Source organism: Pinus tabuliformis, chromosome 9 (assembly GCF_031772625.1).
Source record: "Pinus tabuliformis cultivar Carrire ecotype Pingquan chromosome 9, CPIR1, whole genome shotgun sequence".
Classification (NCBI taxonomy): Eukaryota; Viridiplantae; Streptophyta; class Pinopsida; order Pinales; family Pinaceae; genus Pinus; species Pinus tabuliformis.
In genome coordinates, this window is record NC_142307.1 from 1,615,332,874 (window position 1) to 1,615,346,965 (window position 14,092).

At 38.0% G+C, this 14,092-nt stretch overlaps 1 protein-coding gene across 5 annotated transcripts in view; it reads right to left on the reverse strand.

Moving 5' to 3' along the window:
* LOC149154957 (AUGMIN subunit 3-like) overlaps positions 1 to 14,092 on the reverse strand; it is a 690,355-nt gene that overhangs the window by 246,693 nt on the left and 429,570 nt on the right. For 4 of the 5 annotated variants that reach the window (XM_089441744.1, XM_089441743.1, XM_089441742.1 and 1 more), the window contains one exon: positions 13,413 to 13,954. The exons of the other annotated variant lie outside the window; for it this stretch is intronic. The gene's annotated coding sequence lies outside the window, so the exon portion shown is untranslated. Of the gene's footprint in view, positions 1 to 13,412; positions 13,955 to 14,092 lie in introns of those variants that run through there. 5 annotated transcript variants of the gene reach the window in all.

Sequence of the window (14,092 nt, forward strand, 5' to 3'; positions counted from 1 at the left end):
GCCCCGGACCCCATACAGTGGGGTTACAGGTGCCCCTCAAACCCCCTGTTAACTACGTGGAAAGAATATAACACAACCCAATATTATCCCACTTGTTGTTTTCTTTCCACAGGGGGCCACAAGAGAGCTTAGTCATTTCTCCAACCTTGAAATGCCCATTGTCTATCTACACCAAGAGAACTTCTCAGAGCTCACAGATTTTGTCAATGCATCTGCAGTATTCTTCAAAGTGTCCACCTTTACCAGTAACACCTTTTTGTCTTCTATCATATCCCTCACAAAGTGATACTAAACATCAATGTGCTTTGTCTTAGAATGATATGCGGGGTTCTTTGCCAAGAAAATTGCACTTTGGTTGTCACAGTCTATCCTTATAGCTTCCTGTACTAACCCCATACTTGAACACAATCTCTACAACCAAACTACTTCCTTGCTTGCATGAGTGGCTGCCATGTATTTTGCCTCTGTAGTTGACAGTGCCATTACAGATTGTTTCTTACTCATCCAACTAACTGCACCTCCAAATAGGTTAACCACATACCTACTTGTAGATCTTCTCTGATCCAGATCTCCAGCCTAGTCTGCATTAACAAAGCCATGATATCCAACACTCTGTCCAATCCTAGTCTTCCTTGGTAGCACAAACCATAATCACTAGTGTCACGCAAATACCTGAAAACTCGCTTCACTACTATCCGGTGCTCCTTCCCTGGTTTTGACATAAACCTGCTCAATACTCCCATTGCATGTGCAATGTCTGGTCTAGTACAGACCATTGCATACATCAGGCTACCAACTGCACTTGCATATGGAACACGGGACATGTCCTTTTCCTCCTCTTGTGTCTTGGGACACTGTTCAGCAGATAACCTCACACCTACAGGAATAAGAACCTTCACCGGTTTACTATCCTGCATATTAAACATCTACAATATTGTTTCGACATACTTCGTCTGGTTTAACCAGAGCTTCCTCTTTGCCTGATCTCTTTTAATTTCCATGCCCAAAATATAGTTTGTGGCACTAAGATCTTTCATGTCGAATTTGGAGGACAATTGGGTCTTCAAATCTTGGATAACTTCTTTGTCATTTCCAACCAACAACATATCATCCACATACAAGACCAGATAAATAACACGGTCACCAATTAATTTAAAATACACACAATGATCTGCTTTGCTTCTGGTGAAGCCAAGTCCCCGTATAAATGTATCAAATTTCTGATACCACATCCTTGGTCACTGTTTTAACCCATATAGAGACTTCTTTAACTTACATACCAGTTCTTTCTTACCATTCACCGCAAAGCTTTCAAGTTGCTTCATGTAGATCTCCTCTTCCAGATCCCTGTGAAGAAATGTTGTCTTCACATCCATCTATTCTACCTCAAAATCAAAAGAAGCAACAATAGATAAAAGTAATCTAATAGAAGTTACCTTGGCAACAGGAGAAACAATATTGCCAAAATCAATTCCCAGCACCTGGGAATAACTTTTTGCTACCAACCGAGTTTTATATTTCTCCACTTTTCTTTCTGCATTTTTCTTCTTTTTGAACACCCATTTCCTGCCAATGGGTTTCCTTCCAGCCGGCAAATCTACCAGATCCCAAGCCTTATTTTTGTGTAAAGATGCCATTTCATCAACCATGGCCTCTTTCCAGAGTTTTCCATCCTCTGAATCCACTGCTTCCTTCACAGTTCTGGGATCATCATTAGTAACATACAAAACAAAATTTGAATAGAAAGCAAATGGACTATACCTTTCTGGTTGCCTTCTTTCTCGAACTAATCTTCTTACAACCAGAGTTGTGGCTCTTCATCTTCTAATTCCTCCTCTGTTATAGACTCTGGTTCTTCCTCCTTTAGCTCAAACTCTATCTTCTCAGGGTCCTTTGGTTGGACTTCATGTTTAATAACATCTTTCACCTCTATGAACACCACACCTCAGTTGTACATAACCTTCTTTGTTACTGGGTTCCAAAGCTTATAACCCTTTAAACCATCCTTATACCCAATAAATATGCACTTTTCAGATTTACTATCCAACTTTGTTCTTTTCTCCTTTGGAACATGTACATATGCATCACATCCAAATACCCTCAGATGTGAAAGAGAGGGTTTCTTACCAGTCCATACCTCTTGTGGATTCTTATCCTCCAACGTTGATGAAGGTGACCTGTTGACCAGGTAACATGCAGTATCCACCGCCTCTGCCCAGAATTCATGTCCTAACCCGGCACCACTGAGCATGCTTCTTTCCCTTTCCATCAACGTCTTGTTCATTCTTTCTGCAACTCCATTTTGCTAAGGTGTATATGGAGTAGTCTTCTGCCATGTTATACCACACTTCTTGCAGAATGCTTCAAATTCCTTACTGCAAAACTCTTCACCATTATCTGTCCTCAGCACCTTTATCTTCTTCTCTGTCTGGTTTTCCACTAGAGCCTTAAATTCTTTAAACCTATCAAAGACTTCAGATTTCTTCCTAAGGAAATATATCCATGTATTCTTTGAGAAGTCATCTATAAATGATACATAGTACACAGACTTACCCAGTGATAGAACCTTCATAGGTCCAAACACATCACTGTGCACAAGCTCTAATATATGTTTCTCCCTCTTACCACCAGAGGGGAAACTCACCCGATTCTGCTTCCCGTATACACAACTTTCACAGAAATCAAAATACAGAGAGCTATTACTCATACCTTCTACCATAGCTTTACCATGAAGTATTCGAAGGCCCTTCTCTCCAATATGTCCAAGCCTTTGATGCCACAACATGGTGTTTTCTCTAGAGACCACTAGATTTTTTGCTCCACTTTCAGGAACCACGAAACTGTTGCACCCATCAACAACAGTGTTACCTTGCAGCTTGTACAGAGTTCCAATCCGAACTCCCCGCATCAATACCAGTGCTCCCCGAACCATCTTGCGGGTATCCTTCTCGAACATTGTTTTTACACCTACATCATCCAGCTTACTAACAAAAATCAGATTTCTGGCTAATGCAAGAATATGCAGAACACCCAGAAGTGTTCTAACACTTCCACTTTGCAGCTTCAACTTTACTTTTCCACGACCAATGATTCTAGCCTTCCTGTCATCCCCAAAGAAGACATCACCACCATCATATTTCGCATACTCACAGAACCACTCTCTATGGGGAGTGAAGTGAAAGGATGCACCTGAGTCAATCAACCATGCCTCATGATCTACATGTGTACTTGAAGAAGCCATGTACACATCCCCACCTTCATCTGAGGTGGTTTTCACCTCTACAGAAGGAGCCTCATCAGATCCCTTTCCTTTGTCAGGAGCTTTAGATTTACAGTTCCTTTTGAAGTGGCCTTCCTTTCCGCATTTCCAGCACACCACCTTTACAGGTTTTCTTGGAGATTTAGATCTCCCACTCGATGAATTATTTTTGTTTTTGTTCTGGGACCGTCCTCGTATAGACAAGGCATCACCATTTTGGCTCTCCATATTTTTCGGTCTCATCTCCTCCGTCAGCAAGGCTGAAACTATTTCATCAAATTGCAAGGCAGTTGCATTGCTACCTATTGCAATAACCAAACTATCCCACAAATCTGGTAGAGAACACAACAAACTAATGCACTTATCTTCATTTGAAATTTTAATATCAACAAATGCTAACTGATTTACCACAGTATTAAATGCGTTCAGATACTTTGTCACCGAGTCTCCATCTTTCATCCTCAAGTTATATAGCTTTTTCCGCAGGAACAGTTTATTCACTAGAGACTTAGATTGGTACAAAGTCCCTAACTTGTCCTACAAAGCCTTTGTTGTAGCTTCCCCTGATACATTCAACAATACTAAATCTGAGACACATAATCATATTGTGCTCTTTGCCTTCCTATCCAACTTCTTCCATTCTTCATTGGACACTTCCGTTGGTTTAGTACCTGGATCTACCGCGATCCACTGATCTTTATCCACAAACAGATCTTCCATCTTGAGTTTCCACAACTCAAAACTCTGACCATTAAATTTATCGATCTCTATCTTTCCATTGCTCGCCATCTTCTTTCACCACCAGAATCAATCTAGCAGATCTCCCACTGAACAGGGTTTACCACAGGCTCGAGCGAAACCCCTCAGCAACAAGGCGTCCCCTTGAAGCCAAATCTGCTCTAATACCAAATGTAGGTTTCAACCTTGTACAAAAATTACCTGCATACGAATTCTAAAAACACAGAAAATAAATAATGCGAGAGCAGAACACATAAAACACATATACACAGAGATTTTCCCCTGGATCCCAAAATCGGGACTACCAGCTTGATTTCTCATTATGTTCCTTTCAATGTTATAATACATATTTATACATGCTGAAGCATCCAATACCATGGACCAAAAACCATCGCATCCAATACCATGGACCGAAAACCATCGCGTCCAAAAAAACATGTGCAAAAATCATGCACAAAACCATAGGTGGGTCCGCCCAACCTAGCATAGGGTCCAAAACCAAAATTTTTCGGGGTGCTGCCCCAAACCCCATAAATTGGGGTTATGGGTGCCCCTCAAACCCCCTGTTAACTATGTGGAGAGAATATAACACAACCCAACAACTAGAAATATGAAGTTACATGATTATTCAAGTACTAACTGGGCAGGCAGTGTGGAGGATCACTAGAGCACTTCTCAGCGCTGGTTCTCTTTGGGTTTTGCTTCGATATCATGGATGAGCAGGTAGCAAAAGCCAGTGGCTATAAGCACCACCGAGACCGAATACATAGCTACGAGTATGATCTCGTATGAAGCTGCCTAGTTGTGGAAGCTCTTCAGTGAGTTGTTTGTACACATGATGAATACCACTGTGATTCTCTGTGACAACTAGAGGGGGATTTGATTATTGAGGAATCCCGTATTCAATGATTGCTCCAACAGATAGACATTAGATACTGCCTTATTTGGGATATCGTAAGTCGATGAGCGAGGAGGCTCCATCGCATTGAGACTGATGTACAGGTCGTAAACATTTTGTCAAAGCCTCGGGAAAGGTCAAATCTGTGACTTTCCCGATCGACTTGGATTCGTTGAGAGACCTTCTTATAAGGGTCCTTCATGTTGCATGCATTGAGCTCTGGGAGCTCTGGGGGGCTTAATGTACTTACTGGACCAACATACGACCACAGGGCAACTCACCCTCCCCTGGTGGTGCGCTATGTACAGGTTGATAGGTTCAACCTTCCCCTTTGATACCCCATTAGTTCTCCCGTGGCAACTGTGGAATAGGATGATTAGTTCTCCTGTGGGCCGGGATGATTAGTTCTCCCGTGGCAACTGTGAAATAGGATGATTAGTTCTCTTGTGGGCAGAGATGATTAGTTCTCCCTTGGCAAACGTGGAACAAGATGATTAGTTCTCCCATGGCAACTGTGAAACAAGATGATTAGTTCTCCTGTGGGCCAGGATGATTAGTTCTCCCGTGGCAACTACAGAACAGGATAATTACTTCTCCTGGGGGCCGGGATGATTAGTTCTCCCGTGGCAACTGTGAAACAAGATGATTAGTTATCCTATGGACCGGGATGATTAGTTCTCCCGTGGCGACTGTGGGGCAAGATGATTCGTTCACCTGTGGACAGGATGATTAGTTCTCTTGTTGAGGCATCCTACCCATGCAGTCTAGGACTCATGGTAAGTACCTCTCATCTGATCAATGAGCAGGAAAATGGGGTTAGGGAAATGTGGGTCATCTTATTAATGGAAGCTGATATTTTTCTTGGATCCCTCTCATCGAGAGGTGTAGGATTTATCTAAAAATCATTCGATTCCGATAAGTATTCATGGAGATATTAATTTATTTGTGTTATGGGACAATTCGTCAAGGTCGGCCAGCAACCAAATAAACCCCATTTGTGCTCAACGTGGCCTTCAAGTCATTTTAACACACTTGGGATCTCTTCCTCTCAACTTGTCTTTGGGTTTTAGTAGGAGGAGAGATCCTAAGGGATAAAGCCGCCCTAATCTAGAGGGCAAATGCCGGAACTGCAGGGAAAAGCCAGAACTACCGGAACTACCGGGAACTACTGTAACTGCTGGGAACAGCTAGAACTGCCGGAACTGCCAGGAATAGCCGGAATTGCCAGAACTGTCGGAAACAACTGAAATTGCCGAAACAGCTGGAACAGCCTGAGCATCTATCTCCGAAGGAGAGCAGCATGTAAGGGACAACTAAATAACATTGGGACAGTTGTATGGTACTTAACAACAAATACATCAAGCATGCAATGTTACAACTAGCATGCAAGGGACAGCTAGCATGCAACAACAAGCCTGCAAAGGACAACAAGCAAGCTAGGGACAACAAGCAAGCAAGATACAAACATCACATAGGTTAGTATGGCAACATGGTGCAGTACAGTGATGGGTACAATTCATGATTAATGAAGCATGATGAGATGTAGCATAGTGATGATGGGTGCAACATGGTGCAACACGGTGAGGTGCAGCATGATGACGAAATGCAGCGCAACGATAGGTGAAGGAGTCACCTTGGAGAATCAGTTGAAGTAGCATGTCTTTAACTGATCTCATGTATCATCTTCTTAGAGATGATCTATGCTCTTATTTAGATAAGTCAAAGTGTTGACTTCCCTTGTAAACATACTATCTTTCTCTCTCTCTGCTGAACTATTGAAGAACGTATAAAAAGAATTGATCAAGGGTTTCCCACATTGGGGTTTGTCCTTGGCTAGCGCCACATCTTGTGTCCTCTTGTCTTCTGCGATTTATGTTTATGTTCTATCTGCAGTTTACTTTAACACTAATGTGATTGCTAATCTGGAAAAGATATTGAGCTAACTGTGAAAATTGAAATAAATTGCTCTAAGCATAGAACATACCTAAAATTAACACCATGTGCCAAAAATCATCCAATCATAATTATGCAGCTTACATGCAACCTTCATTGTAGTCATCATACTCAGTTGTCATGACTTGCTTTCATTAAAAATCATCGGACAAGCAAGGTCATTAGGAATTTTATAGCTCCCTCTGATGTCTTGTTTTATATGGTTATTTATCCTTCAATCAAGAGCTTCTCATATGAGAGACAAGCTTCTACGAAGCTTCAGGTCAAAGAAAAATTCTGAAGCCTTTTCTTCACCTATGAAGAAGAAATCTTTTGATGAGATTATCTCAACACAAATGTATAATCCTTCATTGTATCACTTTATCCAATCCATGATAAGGGTCTTTCTCATTTGGGCATCGATATATATAAGACCTAACTTAATGCAAACCAAGATGCCAAAATCAGGGTATTTTGTTCATCGTGCTCAAGAGGTCATGCACTTTCTTCAAGGCACCTTTATTTTCATGCTGTTAGGGATCAATACAAAGAATTGTTCCAAAGTGTCTTGCACTTCTTCTCCTAGTTGTTCTTTAAGTATGAAAGCTTCAAGTGAGTTGCACCCCATATCATAAAGGTGTTGCAACTGATAGATTCTTGTAGTTTCTTCATAGTAGATTATCTTTCAAAAGATAGGCTATCCAAACTTTACTTCTATCTTGTTCACAACTTCATTTGTGAACAAGACTATAACACTATCATCACAACTACTGGACTTGTAGCAATATCATACGTGATGTTGGACTCAAAAGAGAACATAAATGATGTTGAGTTGCATTTGCTAAGATGTCATACATAGGGCAGTGTTGCACATAATAGGACTAATACTACCTATGACTAAGATTCTTTACAGGGTTCTATCCTTGATAGTTGTAGGTTTTTATACTTTCAGGAAGACCATTCCTACTTGAGATTCAAGATCTTAGCGGATTCTCTGCTTTGTTAGTTAAATTTTCTTGTGACAACATTGAATCTTTTCAAATTTTCTTCTCAAAACGAGAGGAGGATTAATTATGGAATTAGATGCTTTCACCTCTTGATGCTTGCACTTTCTAAGACAGAAAATCTCCACAAGATGGCTCATCTAATATTGGGTTGATTATGTCAATGGCAGAAAATGTATATCGTCATCATTTGTCCCAGTAAAATGTACAAATGCATTAATCCTTTTGAGTTGCTGTCTGAAACTGAACAACAAGGTTATGAGCTTTTAATGATCCATTGTCCTAGGTCTTCTTTACACAAAGGAGACTAGACTCCTTTTTCTTTATGAATGCAATTGTGCTAGGAACAATAAGAGCACTGTACCTATTATGTTATTTGACCGATGGGGATTTTGAAGAGGAGTTGGAAGTTCAACACAGAGATAAATGTCCAAGATCATGACTTGATCCAACCTAGATCTGAATTTCTGTATATCAGTGACTTGCCAAAATACCATAACGACCTTTGGACTGCAAGAATGCCATACACATACAAATAATTTTTCTAATGTTGATTGTTTGTATGTATGTATGCATGCTGATGCTGATATAAGTTTGACTGCAAATATGATGCCATCCCTACCTCATGCAAAAATCATACCTCCTGTGCGTTGAAGTACTGATGTAACTAGAAATGCTTGAGGATGACCTCCTTTGATGCTTGATATGTCTTGAAGAAGATGTTGTACCTCTAACATTGCTTCAGATGATTTGCCTTCACTTTAAGAACTGATACTTCTACCTAAGTTGAAGATGGATCCTTGACCTTAAAAACCTTTTATCCTTATTCAATCAGAGACTTATATAGATGCACAAGTAGTCAACTGATGTAGAAGGTTGACTTCACACATGAAGAAACCACATATGCCCAACAGATACCATTAAACCATCATTTATTGAAGTGTTCAAGCCAAAACAATAATTGTTCCAGTCAACCATTAAGCTTAAGGATTGTTCCTTGTAATTATCTTATGAGGTTTTACATATGTATGGATTTGGGGCACAAAACCCTTATGAACAAACAATATAACACTTCAAAAAACATAGAGGAGATGGGATTAATGTCCCTTGTAACATGCCCTGCTAAAATGCATCAAGGCTTCTCACAGTATCTCATAATCTCATAATTATGCTTTAGAATGAGCAAAGTATGTCCACAAATGTGTCTTGGTTTAGTATACTGAGCATCTGATTAGGACATCACTAATCAACCTTAGATTCTTGGATTTTCCTTAAGGAATAATCTCCAGACACTTGCTTCAACCACAAATCAGTCAACCAACAAATATCTGAGTCTTTGAAGTGGTTGTTTCCAAAACCTTGCTACTTCAAACTACTGTAATAATTAAGCTTGAAGCCCTTACTGCTAAGATGATGATAGAATGGTGAAAATGCACTATGACCTTACTGTAGGCAGTGATGTTGAAGCGGGGGAATACATATCAAAAAGTCTCATAAAAGACCATCATCTAAAGTTGTAATCACTTCAATGCAATTCGGCTAAGATTGCACAAGTTGGTTTAATATGAGTTGAAGGTATATACGTATTCACGCTAGGATCCTTTGAAAGCAATGGAATGATGGCACAATCTTTTCAATGCAGCGTCCACTATGCAAAAAAATTGATATATATATATATATATATATATATATATATATATATATATATATATATATATATATATACATATACATATACATATACATGTGAAGATGTCACAATGAGCTAGCATGTCATTGTTTGGCTATATATATATATACATATACATATACATATACATATACATATACATATACATATACATGTGAAGATGTCACAATGAGCTAGCATGTCATTGTTTGGCTAGTCATGATTTTGTTGTGCAGTCCTCATAAGTCTGCAAAGATTAATGATTTCTTCACAAAACAATTCGAATTTGGATAGACCTTAATTCTTTTCAACAATGTTATTTGTTGTTACTCGATGATCTTGAGATACCATACAAATGTGAATGCCTGGGCATGAAACTTGTCACTCCAACTGATGTTTTTGGTCCTCCAAAACAAGCATTGTATCCTTTCAAACAAGGCACCATAGTGGCTTGGCCCTATGTCCAAAGTCATAGAAGATTTTGATCTTCATACAGAATATCCTTCCATAAATAAATGCACAGGCAAGTCTTCAAACTTAGTAAAAAACAAAGAGATAGTCCTATTGTCATGAACTCTTTGATTACTTAGTCATAGTGATCATGGCTTGAGATGATGCCCAAAATTTTAGTCAATGCCACAAAGAGCTCCATCCATGAAGCCTTAAACTGAGAAGATCTTCTTTTAGAATTGTTTTACTCTTTCTTGGGCTTATCTTCTCCATATCTATGATACCATGTTAGTTTTAGGTTAACATGTTCTTTGCTTAGGATAGTTACTTCAATATTCAATATTAGCCCATTTTTAATCCATTAGCAATCACATGAATCATCATCATATTGACAATAACTAAAGAAAGAACATATGCAATAAATGACAGAGACGAGCCAAGACAAGAGGACACAATAATATGGCACAAGCCAAAGAAAAACCCTTGATCAAATCCTCTTATTATCAATATCAAATGTTCAGCAAAGAGAGAGAGAAGAAAAGATCAAAGTCAAAGTGACTTGCTAATTTGAAATTCCAACTTTAGATAATAGAGAGGCTCCAAAGTTGCAACTCCAAGACATTGTCAACTGAAGTTACTCATGGTTTGGTTAGGGCTGCTTACAGTAAGTTCTTGTCTTAACCAATTCATAACACCACATTTCAACTGTGGCTAACCCTATAATACAAGAAGATGCCCTTCGTTGGCCCTTAGTATTGGTCTAAACCCTTGATAAGATACTCGATTTCGTGATTTATGCATGAGCAGGGCTACGATCATTCCTGAAGTAGTAAATCGAAAGTGTCGTCATTTAAATGGGGAGCAAACCATCACAAAGGCTATACCCAAACTCGACCTCATTTACTATTCTAGAATTTGGTCTTGCAATGACGAGTAGGACCATACAAGCTAACTAGAAATTCCTTTAAGTCTTGTGGATGTTCGTAAGAAAATCTCAGCCTTGTTGAAGATGAGAAACCCAAAAACAAGTAGACCTTTGACCTCCTTCAAGAGCCCATTTGTTTCAGACATAATGAAGCCCTTTTAGTGTGTGAGATGAGGTTGGAGGACACCTATATATATATATATATATATATTTATATATATATATATAAATTGGAGAGGGTCAAGAGACATGTCGGTTGGGCTTGACGAGTATACATGAAGTGGAGATTGACCTTGACAATTTGAATATGAGAGGGTATAATTTCAAAAACACATTTCTCCTTATCCAAATTTGATGTTCTTTAGATTGATTTTGGTCCTCTCAAAAAGAAGAATTCAATACAATAATTATCTCCATCAAATGAGTTTTTCAAAGTGGAATTTGGCCCTAGTTGCCAATTTTAACATCATCACTTTCAATCAAAGACTAAGGAATTGGGTCCATAAACAAACTATTCCCTGACAAATTTAATCCTCGTAGCTCCCAAAACTTCAATACTCAAGATTACGGGAGAAAGTAATGAAGAGGACTTACCTTCTTGGACACCCCAACAATGTAGCAGATCTTGTTTCTTCCATTAATCAAGATAGCTTCTCCCTTACAACTTACCACTCTACTTGAGCAAATGTCCTAAAGTCAAAAGCTTAAGCATTCATGGAATCTTCTTTGTAGTCTTTTGAATTTATTTTCGATCAACATGTGCTTACCATAGAAATAACATTTTTTGCTCCTCCCGGTGGTACCTCCCTTTCTTCAACTAACCTACCCCACTTCATAAATTTTTCTCCAAGCCTTCTTCATGAAGGGATTAGAATAGTGTATGTCAATATGACCTTCGCTATGACACTAAATACACTAGAAAGGAATGTATAGTCCAATTCCTGCAAATGAACTTTTCTACCTATCTCCATTCCCACACTTTTGGTTAACCCTTTACTTTTATATTTATCCACAAGAAGCTTTGGCCATGGTCATACAAACACTAGTTTTAAAGGAATGGTACACCATAATTAACTTAACAAATGTGTTATCTAGCTTTTCCAAAAAAAAATGTCCAGAATTCCAATGGAAGGCCTAAAACTTTTACAGACGTTAGACTTTAGGATCAAAACAAGTATGGTAAGGTTTTTAGGACAAGTATGATGAACCCTAAACCAACTACCATTTAAAACTCTACCTGCATCCTCCTTTGTTTGAAACAAAAAGAAAGCCACCTACAAACCATGATATAAAAACATTAATCTTATAGAAAAGTTGCAAGAAGACTCATTTGATATGCTTGGAGAATTTATGTTATTAATAGTATTGTTTAATTGGAAATGACAAAGAACATATAATTTTCAAAAACAAGGACGATTACACTTATTTTTGGACATTCTTTATCATTTATAAAAATTGAAGCAAACAATCAAATTGTACATATCTTAAAACTCGATCATCACGGACCAAAATTAAATCTGCATCTCAGTTACCTAGCTATAAACAAAAATATGTTCAAAAAATTTGGTTCAGACGGTTGAAATACTAGCTAAAAAAGAGACTTCATTCTAAAATTAATAATGGCCATCAAAATCATTGAATGAGTCTTCATGCATGCTCCTATCTCCTGATTCTTACAAGGATGATGCAGTTATATTGTGATGAAATAAAGTGAATTTCATTTCTATCAACTCCATGTTGGGATATGGCTTTGATGAAGGTTACATGAGAAGCCCAAGGCATTGATTTTTGAAGTTATGTTAAATAACACTTAAAGAATTGAAAGATATGTTGAATTATGGATTCATAGTTTGTAGTACATCTTATGGCTTGTTACATGTAGTTGATAGTTATTTTACTTCATTGTCTGCATGAAAGTAAATTTTTTATTGATAATTAATATTCTAACCCCTTCTACTTCAATATTATTGCAATGATAACACATGTTTTGAGTGGAAGTCTTCTATTAAATTTTAACGAGTTGAAGCTAGCAGGTAGAAAATATGTGGCATCTACTTCAATATTATTGCAATGAAAACACATGTTTTGAGTAGAAGTCTTCTATTAAATTTTAATGAGTTGAAGCTAGCAGGTAGAAAATATGTGGCATCGAAATGGCAGTCTCCTTTCATCCCTAAGAATATCACTCTTTGCTAGTATCATCACGCCTTTGAAAAAAAAGGAAAAATCATAATGTTATCCCATAAACATATCCGAAGCACCATACATTGCAAAGCAAGTACACTGTACAAAAATATACTCTCACAAAGCCACCAGTGATGACATTTCATTGACAAAACGTAAAAAGCTTTATGGATTTCTGCGTTAAGAGGATCTGAAGTATATTACATATTTGCATCAATGTAACGAATTATCTTAAAAATGCTACACTCCCATCCGACAAAATGTAGGAATGCCCTTCTCAATATAATTAAATTTGAAACAACTCCTACTAAGAAATATCCAATACTGCCCCCAAATCACAAAAGAAAACAATATAATTTACCACCTGAAATCTTTATTAAGATTGAGCACAATAGAAGCACCGTCCTTCCTCGGCACAAAACCAAATTGAACAAGTTAAAAAACATACTGCCTCACAAAGCCACCAATGATGACATTTATTTGACAGAACGTAGGAAGTTTTATGAATTTCTGCATTTGAGGATCTGAAGTATATTACATATTTACATACATTCTGAATTATCTTATAAAACACTATACACTCCTCTCCAACAAAATGGTATGCCCTCCTTGATAGAGAATTAAAATTGAAACAAATTGCCTGAAGAAATATCCAATATTGCCTCAAATCACAGAAGAACACCATCTAATTTACAACGTGCAATCTTTATCAAGGTTGAGCACAGTAGAAACACTCCCTCCTCAAATATAAGACCAAATTGAATAATACAAATGAGAACATAACTTCCTATACAGAAGAAAGGAGCTTCCCGATTGGAAACATAAAAGTCGGTATCATAGCACAGCAAAACTAAATAGATTACAGTAAGTCATTTATGATGGCAAAATAATGCACCTGGAACCAAACAAAATATTAGATGTGACAAACTAGGGTAACATCACTAGTGAAATGTTCATGATGTAAATTTAGAAACAATACAAAATTCCTCTAACTGGTATTGAATTGAAACAAAACGTGAATGACAATATAGCA